Here is a 22,448-nt window from a genome sequence, read left to right on the forward strand (position 1 = left end):
AATGTGATACACCATATTAACAAATTGAAGGAGAAAAACCATATGATCCTCTCAATAGATGCAGAAAAAGCTTTTGACAAAATTCAACCCCCATTTATGATAAAAACTCTCCAGAAAGTAGGTATAGAGGGAACTTACCTCAACATAATAAAGGCCATATATGACAAAAACACAGACAATATTGTTCTCAATGGTGAAAAACTGAAATCATTTCCACTACGATAAGGAACAAGAGAAGGATGCCACTCTCACCACTATTATTCAGCATAGATTTGGAAGTTTTAGCCACAGCAATCAGAGACAAAAAAGAAGTAAAAGGAATCCAAACTGGAAAAGAATAATTAAAACTATCACTCTTTGCAGATAACATGTTACTATACATAGAGAATCCGAAATATGCTACCAGAAAAGTACTAGAGGTAATCAATGAATTTGGTAAAGTAGCAGGATAAAAAAATTAATGCACAGAAATCTCTTGCATTCTTATACACTAATGATGAAAAATCTGAAAGAGAAATTAAGGAAACAGTCCCATTTACCATTGCAACAAAAAGAATAAAATACCTAGGAATAAACCTACCTAAGGAGACAAAAGACCTGTATGCAAAAAACTATAAGACACTGATGAAAGAAATTAAAGATGATACAAACAGATGGAGACATATACCATGTTCTTGGTTTGGAAGAATCAACATTGTGAAAATGACTATACCAAAGAAATCTACACATTCAATGTAATCCCTACCAAACTACCACTGGCATTTTTCCAGAACTAGAACAAAAATTTTCACAATTTATATGGAAAAACAAAAGACCCCGAATAGCCAAGGCAATCTTGAGAAAGAAAAACAGAGCTGGAGGAATTAGGCTCCCTAACTTCTGACTATACTACAAAGCTACAATAATCAAGAGAGTATGGTACTGGCACAAAAACAGAAATATATATCTATAGAACAGGAGAGAAATTCCAGAGATAAACCCATGCACATATGGTCACCTTATCTTTGACAACAGAGGCAAGAATATACAATGGAGAGAAGACAGCCTCTTCAATAAGTGGTGCTGAGAAAACTGGACAGCTACCTGGAAAAGAATGAAATTAGAACACTCCCTAACACTATACCAAAAATAAATTGAAAATGGATTAAAAACCTAAATGTAATGCCAGACACTATAAAACTCTTAGAGGAAAATATAGGCAGAATATTATGTGATATAAATCACAGCAAGATACATTTTGACCCACCTCCTATAAAAATGGAAATAATAACATAAATAAACAAATGGGACCTAATGAAACTTAAGGTCTTTTGCACAGCAAAGGAAACCATAAACAAGACAAAAAGACAACCCTCAGAATGGGAGAAAATATTTGCAAATGAAGCACCTGACAAAGGATTACTCTCCAAACTATACAAGCAGCTCATGGAGATCAATATTTTAAAAAAACAAAAAAAAAAAAACAAAAAAAAAAAACAACCCAATCCAAAAATGAGCAGAAGACCTAAATAGACATTTCTCCAAAGAAGATATACAGATTGTCAACAAACACATGAAAGTGTGCTCAACATCACTAATCCTTAGAGAAATGCAAATCAAAACTACAATGAGGTATCACCTCACACCAGTCAGAATGGCCATCATCAAAACATCTACAAACAATAAATGTTGGAGAGGATGTGGAGAAGAGAACCTTCTTGCACTGTTGGTGGGAGTGTAAATTGATACAGCCACTATGGAGAACAGTATGGAGATTCCTTAAAAAACTAAAAATAGAACTACCTTATGACCCAGGAATTCCACTCTTGGGCATACACCCTGATAAAACCATAATTCAAAAAGAGTCATGTAGTAATTCACTGAAGCACTATTTACAATAACCAGGACATGGAAGAACCTAAGTGTCCATCAACAAGTGGATAAAGAACATGTGGCACATATATACAATGGAATATTAATCAGTCATAAAAAGAAATGAAATTGAGTTATTTTAGTGAGGTGGATGGACCTTGAGTCTGTCATACAGAATGAAGTAGGTCAGAAAGAGTAAAACAAATACCCTATGCTAACACATGTATATGGAATCAAAAAAAAAAAAAAAAGGTTCTGAAGAACTTAGGGGCAGGACAGGAATAAAGACGCAGACGTAGAGAATGGACTTGAGGACACAAGGAGGGGGGAAAGGTAAGCCGGGATGAAGTGAGAGAGTGGCACTAACATATATACACTACCAAATGCAAAATAGATAGCTAGTGGGAAGCAGCCGTATAGCACAGGGAGATCAGCTCGGTTCTTTGTGACCACCTAGAGGGGTGGGATAGGGAGGGTGGGAGGGAGACGCAAGAGGGAGGGTATATGCGGATATACGTATACATATAGCGATTCACTCTTTGATACAGAAGCAACTAACACAACAGTATAAAGCAATTATACCTCAATAAAGATGTTAATAAAAATAGTTATTTTCTGCTTACAGTACAGATGATTGCTTAAATTCAAGATGCAATGAATTTCTTCTGTAACATTTTCAACCAAAATAAGAAACAATACTGTTTTTGCTTTACTCACTTCAAATATGAAAACTCTCATCCACTAAAAAGTTCCTTTCGGAGCTTCCCTGGTGGCGCAGTGGTTGAGAGTCCGCCTGCCGATGCAGGGGACACGGATTCGTGTCCCGGTCCGGGAAGATCCCACATGCCGTGGAGCGGCTGGGCCCGTGAGCCATGACTGCTGAGCCTGCACGTCCGGAGCCTGTGCTCCGCAATGGGAGAGGCCACGGCAGTGAGAGGCCCGCTTACCGCAAAAAAAAAAAAAAAAAAAAAAAAAAAATTCCTTTCAACTATTGACAAAAAGAATATTCTAGATTATTTCATTGTTGCTGATTTTGAAATGTAAAATAAATTAGAAAAATAATGAGCAAAATATTCTACATTTTTAAATTTAGAGGTTTTTTATTAAATTCATATCATATATATCCTTTTTTATTACATTGAAAAATATTTATTTTCTTTACCCCCCGCTTCGATACCCAAAATAATTTTTTTTTGTCTACTTATTTTATCTGTACCTGATGGACTGAAGCAAAAATAATTTAAATGTTCTGTTTAAGAAAGTCACGAGTAAAATGCCATTTGGCTAATTATCCCACATTTCAAAAATTATTTTCATTTAATTTTAGTTATCTTTAAGCTAAAGTATTTTCCCAGTAAGAATACAAATTTTATATTTTATTTTCTCCAATGGTTTTATAGCTATCTTATGATTGGTTAGTCACCAAATTTGTAAAATTGCCATTTTTGTCTGGATTCCTTCCCTTTTTCAAGGAAACAAATACAAGTGATTGATATATTTTCTTGGTTGAGTCTGGTTTGAAGCTTGAAATAACTTGGAAGTAAACAACTGACCTAATGGTGTATGCAGTGGAGGTATTTAACAAACAACATACAAAGGCTGCCTTGCTTAACTACAAAATAGAAGTGCTAGACTGTGTCCTCCTGCTCCTGTAGAAGTCATCACCATCACAGCATATTACATTAACTACCTGCCTAACACGAATAGTTCTTTACATCACAGACAATCCAGTTTGATGAGAGAGGTTATGAAATGTGGGAAGAAAGTTAAAGCATTCAGAAGCTCTTCTTCAATTTGCATTTCTTTTCTTTAAAATGGTTAGGTTTTGGCTTCCTATTTTTGATTTGGGGGATTGGGTTTTTTTTGTTTGTTTCTTTTTTTTTTTTTTTTTGGTTTTCAGGGTACGTAAGATTTCTCCCCGAATTGGAGAGAGTGGCTGGGGAGAAAACAAAGGAGGGGATATATTTACATTAAGAACAAAAAAGGAAAGAGATAACCGTTTCTTTCAAAACTGCATTATAGGAATATATGTATATCAATGACTTCAGGTGCCCCACCTGAATGACCACAAATAGAAGTCACCTGTATCTTTGGGTTGCCAGGCTATGATAAACTCTAAAGGGTTTCTGTTCAAAGATGATTTAATACTATTAACAGGGAAAGAATCAGCAGGGCATATCCTTTGGAAACTAATATTCTTCATATCTGAAATTCAGCTTTGGTTAAGGACTCCAAAAGAGACTTTAGAGATTGGGAACCTGCGTGCTTTTGCAGTGGAATTTGACAAGCATAACATTTCTTGCATATCAGCCATGCCAGGTAGATTCATGAGAGAATCCTAGTTGCTTGTGTTTTTTGCTAAATTATAAGTTATTTTACAATACACAATTATCTTCAGATTTCAACTTGGAATATGTTTTGAAGTATGCATGTGTGTGTGTGTATGTCAAGCAGGGGAGTTGGATTACCAATTGAAAAATTTGAAAACAGAAAGCAGTGAAGCCTTCCTCTTTTTTCCCCAAATCAGATATGAATAGTTAATTGAATTATTTCTTTTAACTTTATTGAAGAAAAATTGACAAATATAATTGTATATATTTGAAATGTACAGTGTGGTGTTTTGATGTACATATACATTGTGGAATAATTACCAAGATTAAGATAATTAACACATCCATCACCTCACATAGTTAACTTTGTGTTTGTGTGTGTGTGTCTGTGTGTCTGTGTGTGAGTGTGTGTGTGTGGTGAGAATACCTTGGATCTACTCGTATACTTTCAAGTATACAAAAGCATATTATTAACTACAGTCATCATGCTGTACATATTGACTTAAATCACCCCACTCTTCCTCCTCCCAGCCTCTGACAACCAACATTTTACTCTCTGTTTCTCTAAAACTGGCTTTTTTCTCTTCTTTGATTCTACATGTAAGTGATATACGTATTTGTCTTTCTCTATCTGGCTTACTTCACTGAGCACAATCCAGGTCTTTCCATGTCAGAAAAGCAGGAGTTCCTTTATTATGGCTGAATAAAATTTCATCACATATATATATATATATATATATATATATATAGAGAGAGAGAGAGAGAGAGAGAGAGAGAGAGAGAGAGAGAGAGATGATAGATATACTCCATCGTGTGTGTGTATATATTATATATATATATTACATTATATGCATATATATCACATATTCTTTATTCACTCATTCATTTGTTGAAGGACATTTAGCTTGTTTTATATCTTACTTTGTGAGTAATGAGTCAATGAACATGGATGTGTGGATATCTCTTCAAAATACTGATTTCAATTCCTTTGGCTATATACTCAGGAGTAGGAATACTGGATGATATGGTAGTTCAATTTTTAGTTTCTTGAGAAACTGCTATATTGTTTTCCATAGTGGCTGTATCAGTTTGCATTCCCATCCAAAGTGTATAAAGTGTCACATCCATGCCAACATTTATCTCTTCTCTTTTTTATAATAGCTATTCTAACAGGTGTGAGGTGAAATCTCATTATGGTTTTGATTTGCATTTCCTTGATGATAAGTGATGTTGAGTACCTTTTCATGTACCTATTGGTCATTTGTATGTCTTCTTTGGAAAAATGTCTATTTATGTTCTTTGTCTGCATTTTAATTGGATTACTTGTTTTATTGATGTTGAATTTTATGAGTTCTTTTTATATTATCAATTGGCAAATATTTCCCCCTTTTTCAGTTTACTGATTATTTCCTTTGATGTGCAGTTTGATTTTTTCCTTTGATCTTCCTTTCTCTTTAGTTTGATGTGGTCCTACCTGTTTATTTTAGCTTTTGTTGCCTAAGATTTTGTGTCTTATCCAAGAAATCATTGCCAAGACGAAGGTCAAAGATCTTTTTTTCTGTGTTTTCTTTGAGGAGTTTCAGTTTCAGGTCATACATATAAGTGTTTGGTTCTTTTTGAGTTAATTTTTCTGAGTGGTGTAAGATAGAGGTCCACTTTCATTCTTCTGGATATTGTGGATATTGTGGCTATCCAATTTCTCTGAACCCATTTATTGAAGAGGCTATCCTTTCCCTACTCTATATTCTTGACATCCTTGTCAAAAATTAGTTAAACATATATGCGTGGGTTTATGTCTGGGCTGTCTATTCTGTTTCACTGGTCTATGCACCTGTTCTTATGTCAGTGCCATACTGCAGGGGTCCCCAACCCCTGGTATCGGTCTGTGACCTGTTAAGAACCGGGCCACACAGCAGGAAGTGAGCGGCGGGCAAGCGAGCGAAGTTTCATCTGTATTTACAGCTGTTCCTCATCGCTGGCATTACCGCCTGAGCTCCGCCTCCTGTCAGATCAGCGGTGGCATTGGATTCTCACAGGAGCTCAAACCCTACTGTGAACTGCACATGCGAGGGATCTATGTTGCACGCTCCTTATGAGAACTTAATGCCTGATGATCTGAGGTGGAGCTGAGGTGGTGATGCTAGCGCTGGGGAGAGGCTGAAAATACAGATTATCATTAGCAGAGAGGTTTGACTGCACAAAGACCATAATAAATCAATTGCTTGCAGACTCATATCAAAACCCATCAGCGAGTGGCAAGTGACAATTAAGCTGCATCTGTTCGCAGGCTTTAAGTCAGAATTGGACACTTATTTTAGTTCGAATGTGGCCCACCCATTATTTTATTTACCACTTCCATCTGCGCCTCTTTCCTGCACTGCGTACTTGTCTCAGTCACAGTTTTGGTAAGCTCACAAGCTAACCCTAGCCAAAATGAGTAAAAAGCAAACGTCGCTGGAGAGCTTCTTTGAAAAGGGGGAAAGACCCAATGATGAGACAGCAGAAGACTCTAAGACTGCCAACAAAAAGAAAGCTGCATTTAAAAGAAAATACCAAGAGTGCTACTTAAACTACAGGTTCATTACAACAGGTGATTCACATTCTCCAAGCCCTCTTTGTATAATACGTGATGACTAGCTATCCAATGAAGCCATGAAATCTTCAAAACTGCTTCCCCACATGGAGACCAAGCATCCTGCATTAAAAAACAAGCCTTTGGAGTTTTTCAAAAGAAAAAATTGTGAACATGAAGAACAGAAGCAATTATTGAAGGCCACCAGTTCATCAAATTTGTCTGCACTGAGATCATCATTCTTGGTGGCTAACTGCATTGCTAAATCTAAGAAGCCCTCTACTATTGGTGAAGGGTTGATCCTGCCTGCTGCTAAGGACATTTGTCGTGAACTTTTAGGTGAGGCTGCAGTTCAAAAGGTGGCACATGTTCCTCTTTCGGCTAGCACCATAACTAGACAAACAGATAAAATAGCAGAGGATATTAAGACACAATTGTCAGAGAGAACTAATGAGTCACCATGGTATGCAATCCAGGTTGACGAGTCTACCGATGTTGACAACAAGGCAACAATGCTTGCTTTTGTGTGATATATTTTTTGGGAGGATGCGCGTGAGGATATGTTATGTGCACTTTTGTTGCCAACCAACACCACAGCTGCAGAATTATTCAAGTCTTTGAATTATTACATATCAGGAAAACTGAATTGGTCATTTTGTGTCGGTATACACACAGACAGAACGGCTGCATGACTGGCTGGCTTTCTGGTTTCACTACTCGGGTCAAAGAGGTCGCTTCTGAATGTGAGTCTATGTGCTGTGTCACCCATAGAGAAATGCTGGCTAGCCGAGAAACGTCACCTGAACTTAACAACGTTTTGCAGGATGTGATTAAAATTATCAACCACATTAAAGTACATGCCCTTAACTCGCATCTGTTTGCACAGCTCTGTGAGGAGACAGACGCAGAGCACACACGTCTTCTCTTAGACACAGAAGTGAGATGGCTTTCTAAAGGTAGATTACTGGCCAGAGTTTCTGAGTTATGAGAGCTGCTCCAGAGATTACTTTTAGAAGAACAGTCACGACTGGCAGCACATTTCAGTGACACAGAATGGGTTGCAAAACTTGCTTACTTGTGTGACATATTCAACCTGCTCAGTGAACTTAATCTGTCACGTCAGGGGAGAACAACAACTGTGTTCAAGTTGGCAGATGAAGTGGCTGCATCAAAGCCAAACCAGAATTATGGGGACAACGAGTGAACATTGGGATTTCTGACATGTTTCAAACATTAGCAGAGATTTTGAAAGAGAATGAGCCAGGGCCTTCTTTCTACCAGCTGGTGCACGATCACTGATCTCAGCTTTCAAAAGAGCTTGAGCATTACTTCCCAACCACAAAAGACTTCCGAACTGGGAAGGAATGGATCCGTGACCGATTTGTGAATAAGCCAGGTGAATAGACTTTGTCCATGCTAGAAGAGTATCAACTGCTTGAGACTGCAAGTGATGGTGGCCTTAAAAGTGTGTTTGAGGGCTTCCCTGGTGGCGCAGTGGTTGAGAGTCCGCCTGCCGATGCAGGGGACACGAGTTCGTGCCCCGGTCCGGGAAGATCCCACCCATGGCCGTTGAGCCTGTGCGTCCGGAGCCTGTGCTCCGCAACCGGAGAGGCCACAACAGTGAGAGGCCCATATACCGCAAAAAAAAAAAAAAAAAAAAAAAAAGTGTGTTTGACACAACTTCAAATCTCCATACGTTCTGGATTAAAGTCAAGGTGGGATATCCTGAGATTGCCACAAAAGCAATGAAAAGCGTACTTCCATTTCCAATATCCTATCTTTGTGAAGCAGTTTTCTGCAGTGACAGCAACCAAAACGAGATTACGGAGTAAACTAGACATAAGTAACACACGTTAGTGTCACTGTCTCCCATCACCTCCAGATGAGACCATTTAGTTGCAGGAAAACAAGCTCAGGCCTCCCACTGATTCTGCTTTATGGTGAGCTGTATAATTATTTCATTATATATTACAATGTAATAATAATAGAAATAAAGTGTACAATAAATGTAATGTGTTTGAATCATACCGAAACCATCTCCCTCCCCCAGTCCATGGAAAAATTTTCTTCCACAAAACCGGTCTCTGGTGCCAGAAAAGTTGGGGAACTGCTGCCATACTGTTTTGATTACAAAAGCTTTGTAATATAGCATGTAATCAGGAAGCTTGATGACTCCAGCTTTGTTTTTTCTCAGAATTGTTTTGGCTATTCAGGGATTTTTGTGGCTTCATACATATTTTAAGATAATTTTGCTATTTCTGTGAAAAATGCCATTGGAATTTTAACAGGAATTGCATTCAATCTGTAGTTTGCTTTGGATGATATGAACATTTTCACAATATTCTTCCAATCCAAGAACATGAGATAGCTTTCCATTTATTTGTGTTTTCTTCAATCTCTGTCATCAATGCCTTATAGTTTGCAGTATGCAGGTCTTCACCTCCTTGATTAAATTTATTCTTAAGTATTTTACTGTTTTTTGATATTATTGTAAATGAAATTTCTTAATTTTTCTTTCAGATAATTTGTTATTTGTGTATAGAAATACAACTGATTTCTGTAGTTGATTTTATATCCTGCAAATTTACTGAATTCATTTATTAATTCTAACAGTTTTTTGGTGGAGTCTTCAGGGTTTTATAAATATAAGATTACATCATCTGCAAACAGATACAACTGTACTTCTTCCTTTTTGATTTGTATGGCTGGTTTCTTTTACTTGCCTAATTGTTCTGGCTAGAAATTCCAGTGCTATGTTAACGGAAAAAACAATGCTATAGAAACGGAAGGACTGGGCTTCCTTGTGTTATTCCTGTTCTTAGAGGAAAGTCTTTAACTTTTTATCAGAGTATGATGTTAACTGTGGATTTGTCAAATATGGTTTTTAATATGTTGAGGAACATTCCCTCAACATATTAAAGTTATGCAATAATTTGAGAATTTTTATTATGAAAATTTGTTGCTCTTTGTTAAATGCTTTTTCTGTATCTATTGAAATGATCTTATGATTTTTATTCTTCATTCTGTGAATGTGGTGTATTACATTTACTGACTTACATATGTTGAATCATCCTGGCATCCCAGGAATTAATCCCACTTGATCATGTTGTATAATTCTTTTAATGTGCTCTTGAATTCGGTTTGCAAATATTTGTTCAGGATTTTTACATCTATGTTCTTCAAGGACATGGCCTGTAATTTTCTTTTCTTGTAATGTCCTTGTCTGGTTTTGTATCAGGGTAATGGTGGCCTGGTAAAATGAGTTTGGAAGTGTTCCTTCCTCTTCAATTCTTTGGAAGAATTTGAGAAGGACTGGTATTAATTCTTCTTTGAATATTTTGTAGATTTTACTGTGAAGCCATCTGGTCCTGTGCTTTTGTTTGTTGGGGAATTTTTGACTACAGTTCAATCTCCTGGCTTGTTATTGGACTGCTTAGATTTTTCTATTACTTCATGATTCACTCTTAGTAAGTTGTGTGTTTCTAGAAATTTATCTATTTATCCTAATTTATCTGATTTGTTGGCACATAATTGCTCATAGTAGTTTCATTATTCTCTGTATCTCTGTGGTATCAGTTGTAATGTCTCATTGTTTATTAATTATTTTATTAATTTATGTCATCACTCATTTTTTCTGAGTTAGTTTTGCTAAAGATTTGTCAATTTTGTTTTTCTTTTCTAAAAACCAATTCAGTTTCATTGATCTTTTCTGTTGTCTTTTTAGTCTCTCATTTGTTTCTGGTCTGATCTCATTACTTCCTTCAGCTAAATTTCAGCTTAGTTTGTTCTTCCTTTTCTGGTTCTTTTAGATAAACTATTTTCAAATCTTCACAATAGTACTAATAATTTCTGAGTACATGTCACATAAATAAAATTTCTTTTTCCTTAGGATAAATTTCCAAAATTCTTCCTTAGAACATGTTGTTTTGAGCTTCTTACTTTCCTTCCACCTGATAGAAAATTTGAACTCAGAGAAGTTCAGTTTTAATAGTTAGCATCTATTGAAATTTGTCTTAACCTAGGCTTATAATATTATTAAAGTCTTAAATGTAATATATGTATATATATGTAGGTGCAATACCAATCCTAATTCTATTTGTTAAGAATGGCTTTCCCTAGTGGTATAGGAAAAGAAAATAATACGTGTTATTTAAAAAAATCAGTTTGCAAAACACAGTCTGAAATTTGAGGATAAAAAAATGAGCATATAATTTGTCAAAAGATGACTTCTTGAATAAGTTCTTTAGGTAAAATAAAAAACACTACTTAATTTTACCCCAATTACATACATGTAAAGAAAAACAAGTCACTTTTCATGGATGAATGTAGATAGGTCTATATTTTAAAACACTGAAACCACAAAATAATTATTTCATATCTGAATTACATAAGAATACAATGTACTGGAGAAAGATATCGAGATGAATGTGAAAAAACACTTTCCCTTTTTGCACTGACAATCTGGAAGTAAATATTTTTCAGATGAACATATGAATAGGAAAATACATGGAATTAAGGGCAATTTAAAAAAAAAGTTTCTTAATTAAATATTTTTAAACCTTTGCTTTCTTTTTCAGAGGTGTAATAATGTTGCTGGACATACATGAGACAAAATGCTCTGCTGAAATATCTATTAACAGACTATACAAAATATATTGATTTTGTAAATTGTCTGCATACCAGCAGGATAATATCTTGTATTAAAACCTTTGCTAGACATGGAAAAAATATCTGATGCAGGAATAGTTTAATACAATATTATATTTGGCTAATCATGTTCTAACATAAAAAATGCCATTCAAGTCAGAAGTTATTTTGTCTTTTTGTAAAGTATGTTTTGCTGTTTATTCCAGCTTTGTTTGTTGTTTAGGTCTTTGAGCATAAAGGCTTACAGCATTGGCTCTGGAAGCATCAAATGATCAGCAACCATACCTGGACCCTTCTACCTCTAAACTGAATAAATGCAGACAGTTCTTTACCCTATTACAAATCTCTCTAACCTCCCTTAACCTCAGTAACAGTATATTGCTTATAGTTTTTTCTGTAGGAATTAAGTTAATCTAGGTAGAGTTTGTTAGTTTGCCTAGGACATAGTAAACACTATATAAACATTAGCTATTTTATCTGGAGGCATTGATCTTTACATATGATAAATACTAACATCTAATTAAGTTACTACTCAATACTAACATCTAATTAAGTTGCTCTTTGTGCTTAGCAGTTGAAACTTAATCCATTTAATAATGTTAGCCTCATTTAATATATTTATTACAAATAACAAAAAAATAATTCTTGGCTATTATAAGGGCATTAATAAATTATAAGATAAGGCTCAATTATTAAAAGTTTGGCTAATTTTGATCCAATTCCCTGTTCATCTTTCCTGCTCATTTTTCTCTTTTTTAACTATGGAAGGAAAGAGTCAATAGCTTTTACCATCTCTCTGTCTATCTATTATTTATCAGTCTATTCCTGGGGTGCCTATTGTTGTTCAACTAGTGTTCTGTCTAGTGCATATTGCAAACTTCAGAGAAGCAACATGAAAAGGGAATTTGCAGAAGGCCTTGATTTGGCAGATCCAAAGGGAAAGGATTTTCAGGTGCAAGGGGCTTTGTTGTCTAGTGGGATAACAGGACAAAGAAAAAATATAGAGGATGAGTCAAGAGAGTTCTGAGCAATAGAAACGAAATAAGATATTTAAGTATTGTCAAATTTCTGAGAGTAAGAAGAGAATTAATGTCACCTTTACAAACCAGGTAGTTTCCCAAAGAAGTTGCCTCTAATCAAATCTTTACTGGCTTCAGAGTTTTCTTTCAAAGCAATATTTTTTCACTGGTGGAGGCATTTTATAACACACATGCATTTATAAAACACATTATTTTAAAGTCCCACATTTGGGGGATTTCACAGAAATCCTTTTTCCCTGAACATTTTCTATAGGAATATACAGGTTCATTGGATTAATGGAAGTATTTTAAAGCAAGGATGTGAAACTCATAAAATCAGCTTAAATATTTTACCTACTCATATCTTTGACAAAAAAATTGTGTGAGTTGGTTACTATCATAATGAGTGAATGAACCCAGTTAACTGAGGCTCATGGAGCTTCAATAACTGGACTGAGTTCACAGCTAATTTATGTGACAGAAGTAAGATCCAAGTTCAGATCTGGGAAGATGAGTAAAGAATGGGCTATACAGAAACTACAGGTGAGGGGGGTGTGTATGTGTGTGGGTGCGCGCACGCGCAGGGTGAGGGGAGAGGGAGGTTAGAGGAAAATCCAAACAGGCAGACATAACCCTTGGCAAAAAGAGAGTTGTGAACTTTTGAACCCTGCCAGTATACAAAGCATACAATAATACCCACCCACCCAGTTCTGCAGGTAATACAATCACAGTTCTCAGAGTAAATAAAGTCTAATCCCACCAGAGTGTACTTCAAATAAGAACTTTGTTTCACTGGTATTAGTTCCTTATTTTTTCAGTTGTTTCTAAGTTCTTGCATATTTGTATCATCAGTATCACTCTGAGCTTCTATGCTTTTAAAGATAAGGACCAATAGTTTAATTTTACAACAAAAATTACCTAGTAATATACCAAGAATATAGAATATTTTATATAAATGCATAATACATTTTTTAATTATAGTGGCATTTTCTGCTTATATTTCCCAAATGTAGATTAAATGTTTAATTATCTAATTCCATGTTAATTAAATAATTTTGGTATGTCATAAAAAGCAAATAAAATAATTCTTTTCAGAGATTAAAAAATTACTTTGTTATACATTTTAACTTCATAAGGCACAATTAAAAGAAGAGGAAAACAAATTTGTTGCTCTGTCCTTCTAATATGTTTTGGTCCATCTAGTATCTAGTATAATCTGCATATTCATTGGATTTTATCTTTTTTTTTTTTTTTTCTGTACGCGGGCCTCTCACTGTTGTGGCCTCTCCCATTGCGGAGCACAGGCTCTGGACGTGCAGGCTCAGTGGCCATGGCTCACGGCCCAGCCGCTCCACGGCAAGTGGGATCTTCCCGGACCAGGGCACGAACCCGTGTCCCCTGCATCGGCAGGCGGACTCTCAACCACTGCACCACCAGGGATGCTCAATTTTATCATTTTTTAAATCTTTAGTACTATTCAAGTTCGGCAACTCGTACCAAAAATGCAAGATGATCATTTTCAGACAAACTGTGGGCTAATGAATATCTATTGTTCATCCCCCTGCCTTTGAACAAAATATTACCAAGGTGAAGGGAAAAAAATCACATACAGGAAACTATGACAATGAAAAGCATGTATGTGTACTCAAAATGGTAACATCAGATAATAATGCTGATGTTTACCAATTGTTTCCTAATTACCAGCATTTGCTGTAGATTACTTAATTTCTCCTCCTTGTATTCTTTGGAGTGGGTTCTATTACAATCTTCCCACTTTACAAATGAGAAAAAAAGAGGCAGCAAGTAGTCATTTTTCCAAGAGGACACAACAAGTAATTGCTAGAGCTAAGAGCCTTATACCAGGCCCTTGGACTTGACTTTACTTTCTTTTGTGAAATGTGATCCTTTGAGATTTAAACAAATAAAAATTAGACTTCTTTTTCAATGTTTCTGGCTTTCTGCTACAGTTATTTGAACATCAAAAATAATAGTAAACGAACTATTAGACTGTTATAAAGTAAATTGAAGGTGTTCTCTATAATGCATGACATTTGCTTTTTGTCACACAATCTGGCCCAAATGTCAGATGAATATATTTTATAAAATTTAACTGAAAGCACAATACATATTACAAAGTTGAAAACTGTTACTAAAGGTGAAACAGCCAGGGGTTCAGGGCTTGAGTGCGTTCCCTGCCTGGCTCCAGGCTCCATGCCGCATCTGGTCAGTGGCTGCCTCCCTCTTCCCCAGCAGTGCACCCATGGGCTGAGAGAACCTTGAATACTCCAGGACGAAAGGCTGGCAGGTTCAGAAAATTATCAAAGCTTTTCCTGCAGACTCGGCTAAAGCTCAGTGAGAAGATGCAGGTGGCACAACTAATGCAGTGTGGCTGACAGTGTCTTGGTGTTCCAGCCTGGAGTCAGGCCTGAGTCTCTGAGGTGGGAGAGCCGAGTTCAGGACATTAGACCACCAAAGACCTCCCGGTCCCAAGTACTATAAATCAGTGAAGGCTCTCCCAGAGATTTCCGTCTCAATGCTAAGACCCAGCTCCACTCAAAGACCAGCGAGCTCTAGTGCTGGACACCCCATGCCACACAACTAGCAAGACAGGAACACAACCCACCCAATAGCAGAGAGGCTGCCTAAAATCCTAATAAGTTCACAGACATTCCAAAACACATCATCGGATGCGGTCCTGCCACCCAGAAAGACAAAATCCAGCCTCATCCACCAGAACACAGGCGTCAGTCTCCTCCACCAGGAAGCCTACACAACCCACTGAACCAACCTTACCTACTGGGAGCAGACACCAAAAACAACGGGAACTACAAACATGCAGCCTGCAAAACAGAGACCGCAAACACAGTAAGTTAAGCAAAATGAGAAGACAGAGGAATACCCAGCAGATGAAGGAGCAAAGTAAAAACACACCAGACCAAACAAATGAGGAAACAGGCAGTCTCCTGAAAAAGAATTCAGAGTAATGATAGTAAATATGATACAAAATCTTGGAAATAGAATGGAGAAGATACAAGAAACGTTTAACAAGGACCTAGAAGAACTAAAGAGCAAACAAACAATGATAAACAATATAATAAATGAAATTAAAAATTCTCTAGAAGAAATCATTAGCAGAATAACTGAGGCAGGAAAATGGATAAGTGGCCTGGAAGATAAAATAGTGGAAATAACTACTCAGAGCAGAATAAAGGAAAAAGAATGTAAAGAATTGAGGACAGTCTCAGAGACCTCTGAGACAACATTCAACACACCAACATTCGAATTATAGGAGTCCCAGAAGAAGAAGAGAAAAAGAGGTGCGCTGTGGGGGCGCCGCCACACAGAGGCGGCCGTGCGGAGGCTGGAAGGAAGCGGACGGAGGGCGTGGGAAGCGAGAGAAGCCCGCCGGCCCGCAGACAACCGTCGCGGCCTGATGACGTCGCACAATGGCCGGCCCCCTCGGGTAGTGGAGCCCGTTTGTTCCGCCTGCGTCGCGCCTCAAGCCGGAGCCTGTGAGGAGTGGAAGTGCTGAGGGACGTCTTTTCCGTTCTGCCCTGACACCTGCGAAGCCGTGGCCCCTTCTCTGCCCTTGTGCTGAGAACCGTGGGTACTGATGGTTGTGGCCGAGAGCCCTGACTGGGACCCTTGCTCTCCAGAGAATGAAGAAGTGGAGCAGCAGGGGCTCTCTGACAGTGACATCCTGAGGGAAAGTGGGTCTGAGCAGGATCTGGATGGGGCGGGGGGAGGGCTTCTGACGTGGAGGACGAGGAGAACGTCGCCCCGGGACTGAGCCAGGAGGAAGAAGAGAGTCGCTCCAACGAGGAGGACCGGGACACTGAGGCTCAGGAGCCAAGCGGGGGCCCGGCCAGGCCCCCGCAGGCTGAGGGGGACCCGGGGAAGGAAGACTGCACCAGCGACCTGAGGGACGAGGCCTCGTCAGTCACCAGGGGCCTGGACAAGCACAAGTTAGACTACGATGAGGAGGTCCCCAAGGAGCCCGCCCCCGCCACGCAGGAGGACGACACCTAGAAGGCCGGGCCCAAGGATGACGAGGAGAGGAGAGAAGGGGCTCAGGGGGAGGACGGGAAGGCGGGCGTCCGCGGCATGGAGGACAGGGAGCCTGTGGAGGCCGCCAAGGAGAAAAGAGGACAACGATGGAGAGATCGACAATGATGACCTGGAGGAGGATGAAGTGAAGGACCCCAGTGACAGGAAGGTGAGGGCTCGTCCCACCTGCCGATTCTTCATGAAAGATGTTGTGACACCATTGTCCACTCCTCCTTCACCAATATCAAATTCCATACCATTCAGAGTCCAGATTAAAGGTACAAAATATACGATATTCATCTCTTTAGTACTTCACAGTCCCCCTGCTCCAGAGGCCAGACTCCTTTCTCCTGGATCCAGAATACTGCTGTGAAGCCAGGGGAAGGGGGAGACTCTGAGGGCAGAGAGCGGCCATGACAAGGCTCACGGGAGCTGCGTGCTGCCTGCACGGGGGGTAGGGGCATGGGGGCGGTGGAGCCCCGTCCTACAAGTGGCCTCAAACAAGCCTGTCCCTTGTCCCGAGGTGACCCAAGGTAGAGGGTGCACAGGAACACTCGGGACCCCTGTCAGCGAGTGCTGGGGGCGTGTCCTCTTGGCCGTGCTAATTCTGTGCTGCTGGTTTCTGCCGAGTGGGGGAGTCCGGCTCGTCTGAATTAGACAGCCATGCAATGGCTCCGTGTGTGCTGTGCCCGTGGAACGGGAGCGTAGCCGCCCTCGGGATGCAGATACGTGTGCAGTACCTTGTAGAAAGTAAATTGTTACAGGTCTTCAAAGGCTTTGGTATTTTAAGTGTCATTATTTCAGAAAATTTAAACTTAAGCCGAAGACTTCTTTTTCATAATGACGTCAGCCCATCTCTGGAATTTCTGGAGTAAAATGATGGAGACAAACACGCATGCATACACATATATGTACTGCAGTCATTTCCAGTTAGCACTGTCCACAAACCGTGTGGTTCAGAAACCTAGCCATCGGTCAAGACCAGCTGGAGGCCCCCGTGGCAGCAAGGGCAGGAGGCAGCAGCATCCACTGTTGAGGCCACAGAGGCTCTGGTCCAGGTGCTTGGGGACCCACTGCTGAAGTACTTCCCAGAATTTAGCCCCAGAAGCACACACACCATGAAGCAAAGTTGGTGGTGGTACTGCAGGTCAGCATCATCGGGAGGTGCCTGGACAGACGAGGACAGTGTGCCCTCTCCAGGGGCGTCTGGGGGTCACGTCACAGTAGGAGGGGAGGTGCCTCCAGGTCACACCGAGCACCCAGTTGAGGTTTTGGGGAGTGAGACCAGTGGGTCAGGCATTTCGCAGTGGAAAAATCTGAAGCTAGTGGGAAGTGGTCTTTTTTGCAGTTTAATTGGGCCTGATCCATAACTTGTTTCAGGAATGTATTTTTTTAATATTTAGTCCCCTTTCCCCCATACTGTTTGTTTATTCTACAGAATAATGGGATAGAGTACAGAAGGAAATGGGTGTTCTGGAACATATCCTGCTTTTTCTTAGTTATGAGAAAGGTTTTGGATGTAAATGTTTTTGCTTACCTGCAGTTTGTACGATTGGTGTTGAATTGAGATGAATGCGTTTCAGTTCTCTCCAGTAGCAAGAGGGTCACTTTAAAAATAAAATGAAGTTTTTCGTGTTTGGAGAGGATGTGGGGAAATGGAACCTCACGTTCCTGGTGGGAACGTGCCCTGGGCACAGCCTGCTCAGTGTGATGGACGGAGCTTCTCTCTGAGCTGGCCACTCCCCTCTTGGGTGTCTATCCAAGAGAAACGAAGGCGTAAGCCACGCAAAGACTCGTACTAGCAGCATAGACACAACAGCTACGTGACTATGTGGAAACAACCCCAGTGTCCATCAGCTCATGAACGGATAAACAAAATGTGGTCCATCCTGATACTACAACGCGGTTGAACCTTGAGGACACTGCCAAGTAAAAGAAGCCAGTCACGAAAGGCCCCATATTGTACAGTTCCACTTACAGGAATCGTCCAGAGTGGGCAGAACCATAGAGACTGAAAGTAGGTTAGTCATTATCTAGGCCAGAGAGAGATGGGTAGCCATTGATTACAGAGTTTCCTTTTGGGGGATGAAATGTTCTAGAATTAGGTAGTGGCAATGGTTGCACAACTTTGTGAATGTTACAAAATCCACTGGATTGTGCACTTTAAATGGGGGTATTTTATAGTATGTAAATTATATCTTTGAAAATGCTTTTTAAAAAATGTTTGTTAGCTATATTTCTGTTGTTATTGTGATCTGCAGGTTTATTGTTAAATTGCCCAAATGGACACATTGATATATGTGACCATTGACAACAAAATGTACTTAGGAATACAAACTGAAACGTTTTAAAACACCAAAAAAAAAGAAAGAAAGAAAAAGAAAGGGACTGAGAAAATATTTGAAGATATTGTAGTTGAAAAATTCCCTAATAAGGGAAAGGATATAATCAATGAAGTCCCGGAAGCACAGAGAGGCCCATACAGGATAAATCCAAGGAGAAACATGCCAAGACACATATTAATGAAACCATCAAAATTTAAATACAAAGAAAAAATATTAAAAGCAGCAATGGAAAAGCAACAAGAAACATACAAGGAAATCCCCATAAGGTTACCAGCTGATCTTTCAGCAGAAACTCTGAAAGTCAGAAGGGAGGGCAGCACATATTTAAAGTGATGAAAGAGAAAACCTACAACAAAATTACTCTACCCAGCAAGGAGCTCATTCAGATTTGACAGAGAAATAAAAACCTCTACAGACAAGCAAAAGCTAAGAGAATCCAGCACAACCAATCCAGCTTTACAACAAATGCAAAAGGAACTACTTTAGGCGGGAAACACAAGAGAAGGAAAAGACCTACAATAACGAACACAAAACAATTTAAAAAATGGCAATAGGAACATACATATCGATAATTATCTTAAATGTAAATAGATTAAATGCTCCAACCAAAAGACATAGACTGGCTGAATGGATACTAAAACAAGACCCGTATATATGCTGTCTACAAGAGACCCACTTCAGACCTAGGGACACATACAGACTGAAAGTGAGGGGTTGGAAAAAGATATTCCATGCAAATTAAAATCAAAAGAAAGCTGGAGTAGCAATTCTCGTATCAGACAAAATAGACTTTCAAATAAAGACTATTACAAGAGACAAAAAGGACACTACATAATGATCAAGGGATCAATCCAAGAAGAAGATATAAAAATTGTAAATATTTATGCACCCAACATAGGAGCACCTCAGTACATAAGGCAAATGCTAACAGCCATAAAATGGGAAATCACAGCAACACAATAATATTAGGGGACTTTAACACCTCACTTTCACCAATGGACAGATCACGCAAAATGAAAATAAATAAGGAAACACAAGCTTAAATGACACTTTAAACAAATGGACTTAATTGATATTTATAGACATTCCATCCAAAAACAACAGAATATAATTTCTTCTCAAGTACTCATGGAACATTCTCCAAGATAGATCATATCCTGGGTCACAAATCAAGCCTTGGTAAATTTAAGAAAATTGAAATCGTACCAAGTATCATTTCTGACCACAACGCTGTGTAAAAAATACAAACAGGAGGCTTCCCTGGTGGTGCAGTGGTTGAGAGTCCGCATGCCAATGCAGGGGACACGGGTTCATGCCCCGGTCCGGGAAGATCCCACATGGCACAGAGTGGCTGGACCCGTGAGCCATGACCGCTGAGCCTGCGCATCCAGAGCCTGTGCTCCGCAACGGGAGAGGCCACAACAGTGAGAGGCCCGCATACCAAAAAGAAAAAAAGAAACAAACATATGGTAGCTAAACAATACACTACTAAATAACCAAAAATCACTGAAGAAATCAAAGAGGAAATCAAAAAGATCTAGAAACAGATGACAATGAAAACACAACAGCCAAAAACCTATGGGATGCAACAAAAGTAGTTCTAAGAGGGAAGTTTATAGGAGTACAATCTTACCTCAAGAAACAAGGAAATTTCAAACCACTTAACCTTACAACTAAAGTAATTAGAGAAAGAAGAAGAAAAACACCCCAAAATTAGCAGAAGGAAAGAAATCATAATGATCAGCTCAGAAATAAATGAAAAAGAAATGAAGGAAACGATAGCAAAGATCAATAAAACTAAAAGCTGCTTCTTGAGAAGATAAACAAAATTGATAAACCATTAACCAGACTCATCAAGAAAAAAAGAGAGAACACTCAAATCAACAGAATTAGAAATGAAAAAGGAAAAGTAACAGTGGACACTGCAGAAATGAAAAGAATATAGAGGGATTACTACAAGCAACTACATGCCAATAAATGCACAATCTGGAAGAAATGGACAAATTCTCAGAGAAGCACAACCTTCCGAATCTGAATCAGGAAGAAATAGAAAATATAAACAGACCAATCACAAGCTATGAAATTGAAACTGTGATTAAAAATCTTCCAACAAACAAAAGCCCAGGACCAGGTTCCTTCACAGGCAAATTCTGTCAAACATTTAGAGAAGAACCAACACCTATCCTTCTCAAACTCTTACAATATATAACAGAGGGAGGAACACTCCCAAACTCATTCTACGAGGCCACCATCACCCTGATACCAACACCAGACAAAGATGTCACAAAAAAAGAAAACTATAGGCTAAATCACTGATGAATATAGATGTAAAAATCTTCAACAGAATACTAGCAAACGGAATCCAACAGCACATTAAAAGATCATACACCATGGTCAAGTGGGGTTTATCCCAGGAATGCAAGGATTCTTTAATATATTTAAATCAATCAATGTGATACATCATATTAACAAATTGAAGGGTAAAAACCGTATGATCTTCTCAATAGATGCAGAAAACGCTTTCCACAAAATTCAACACCCATTTGTGATTTAAAAAACTCAGAAAGTAGGCATAGAGGGAACTTACCTCAACATAATAAAGGCCATATATGACAAACCCACAGCCAACATCATTCTCAATGGGGAAAAATTGAAACCATTTCCATTAAGATCAGGAACGAGACAAGGATGTCCACTCTCACCACTATTATTCAACATAGTTTTGGAAGTTTTAGCCACAGCAATCAGAGAAGAAGAAGAAATAAAAGGAATCCAAATTGGAAAGGAAGAAGTAGAACTGTCACTGTCTGCAGATGACATGATACTATATATACAGAATCCTAAAGATGCTACCAGAAAACTACTAGAGCTAATTAATGAATTTGATAAATTAGCAGGATACAAAATTAATGTAGAGAAATCTCTGGCATTCCTACACACTAACAACAAAAAATATGAAAGACAAATTAAGGAAACACTCCCATTTACCATTGCAACAAAAAGAATAAAATACCTAGGAATAAACCTACCTAAGGAGACAAAAGGCCTGTATGCAGAAAACTATAAGAACACTGATGAAAGAAATTAAAGATGATACAAACAGATGGAGAGATATACCATGTTCTTGGATTGGAAGAATCAACATTGTGAAAATGACTATATTACTCAAAGCAATTTACAGATTCAATGCAATCCCCATGAAACTACCACTGGCAGTTTTCACAGAACTAGGACAAAAAATTATCCAATATGTATGGAAACACAAAAGACCCTGAATAGCCAAAGCAATCTTGAGAAAGAAAAACGGAGCTGGAGGAATCAGACTCCCTGACTTCAGACTATACTACAAAGGTACAGTAATCAAGATAGTATGGTACTGGCACAAAAACAGAAATATAGATCAATGGAACAGGATAGAAAGCCCAGAGATAAAACCACACTCATATGGTCACCTTATCTTTGACAACAGAGGCAAGAATATACAATGGAGAAAAGACAGCCTCTTTAATAAGTGGTGCTGGGAAAACTGGACAGCTACATGGAAAAGAATGAAATTAGAACACTCCCTAACACCATACAGATAAATAAACTCAAAATGGATGAAAGACATAAATCTAAGGCTAGACACTATAAAACT

At 38.6% G+C, this 22,448-nt stretch overlaps 1 pseudogene; it reads left to right on the forward strand.

Moving 5' to 3' along the window:
• Positions 1 to 16,032: 16,032 nt before the first annotated feature.
• Positions 16,033 to 16,448, forward strand: LOC132420859 (zinc finger CCCH domain-containing protein 18-like; annotated as a pseudogene).
• The last annotated feature ends 6,000 nt before the right edge of the window (positions 16,449 to 22,448 follow it).

This window comes from Delphinus delphis, chromosome 1 (assembly GCF_949987515.2).
Source record: "Delphinus delphis chromosome 1, mDelDel1.2, whole genome shotgun sequence".
In the NCBI taxonomy this organism is placed as follows: domain Eukaryota; kingdom Metazoa; phylum Chordata; class Mammalia; order Artiodactyla; family Delphinidae; genus Delphinus; species Delphinus delphis.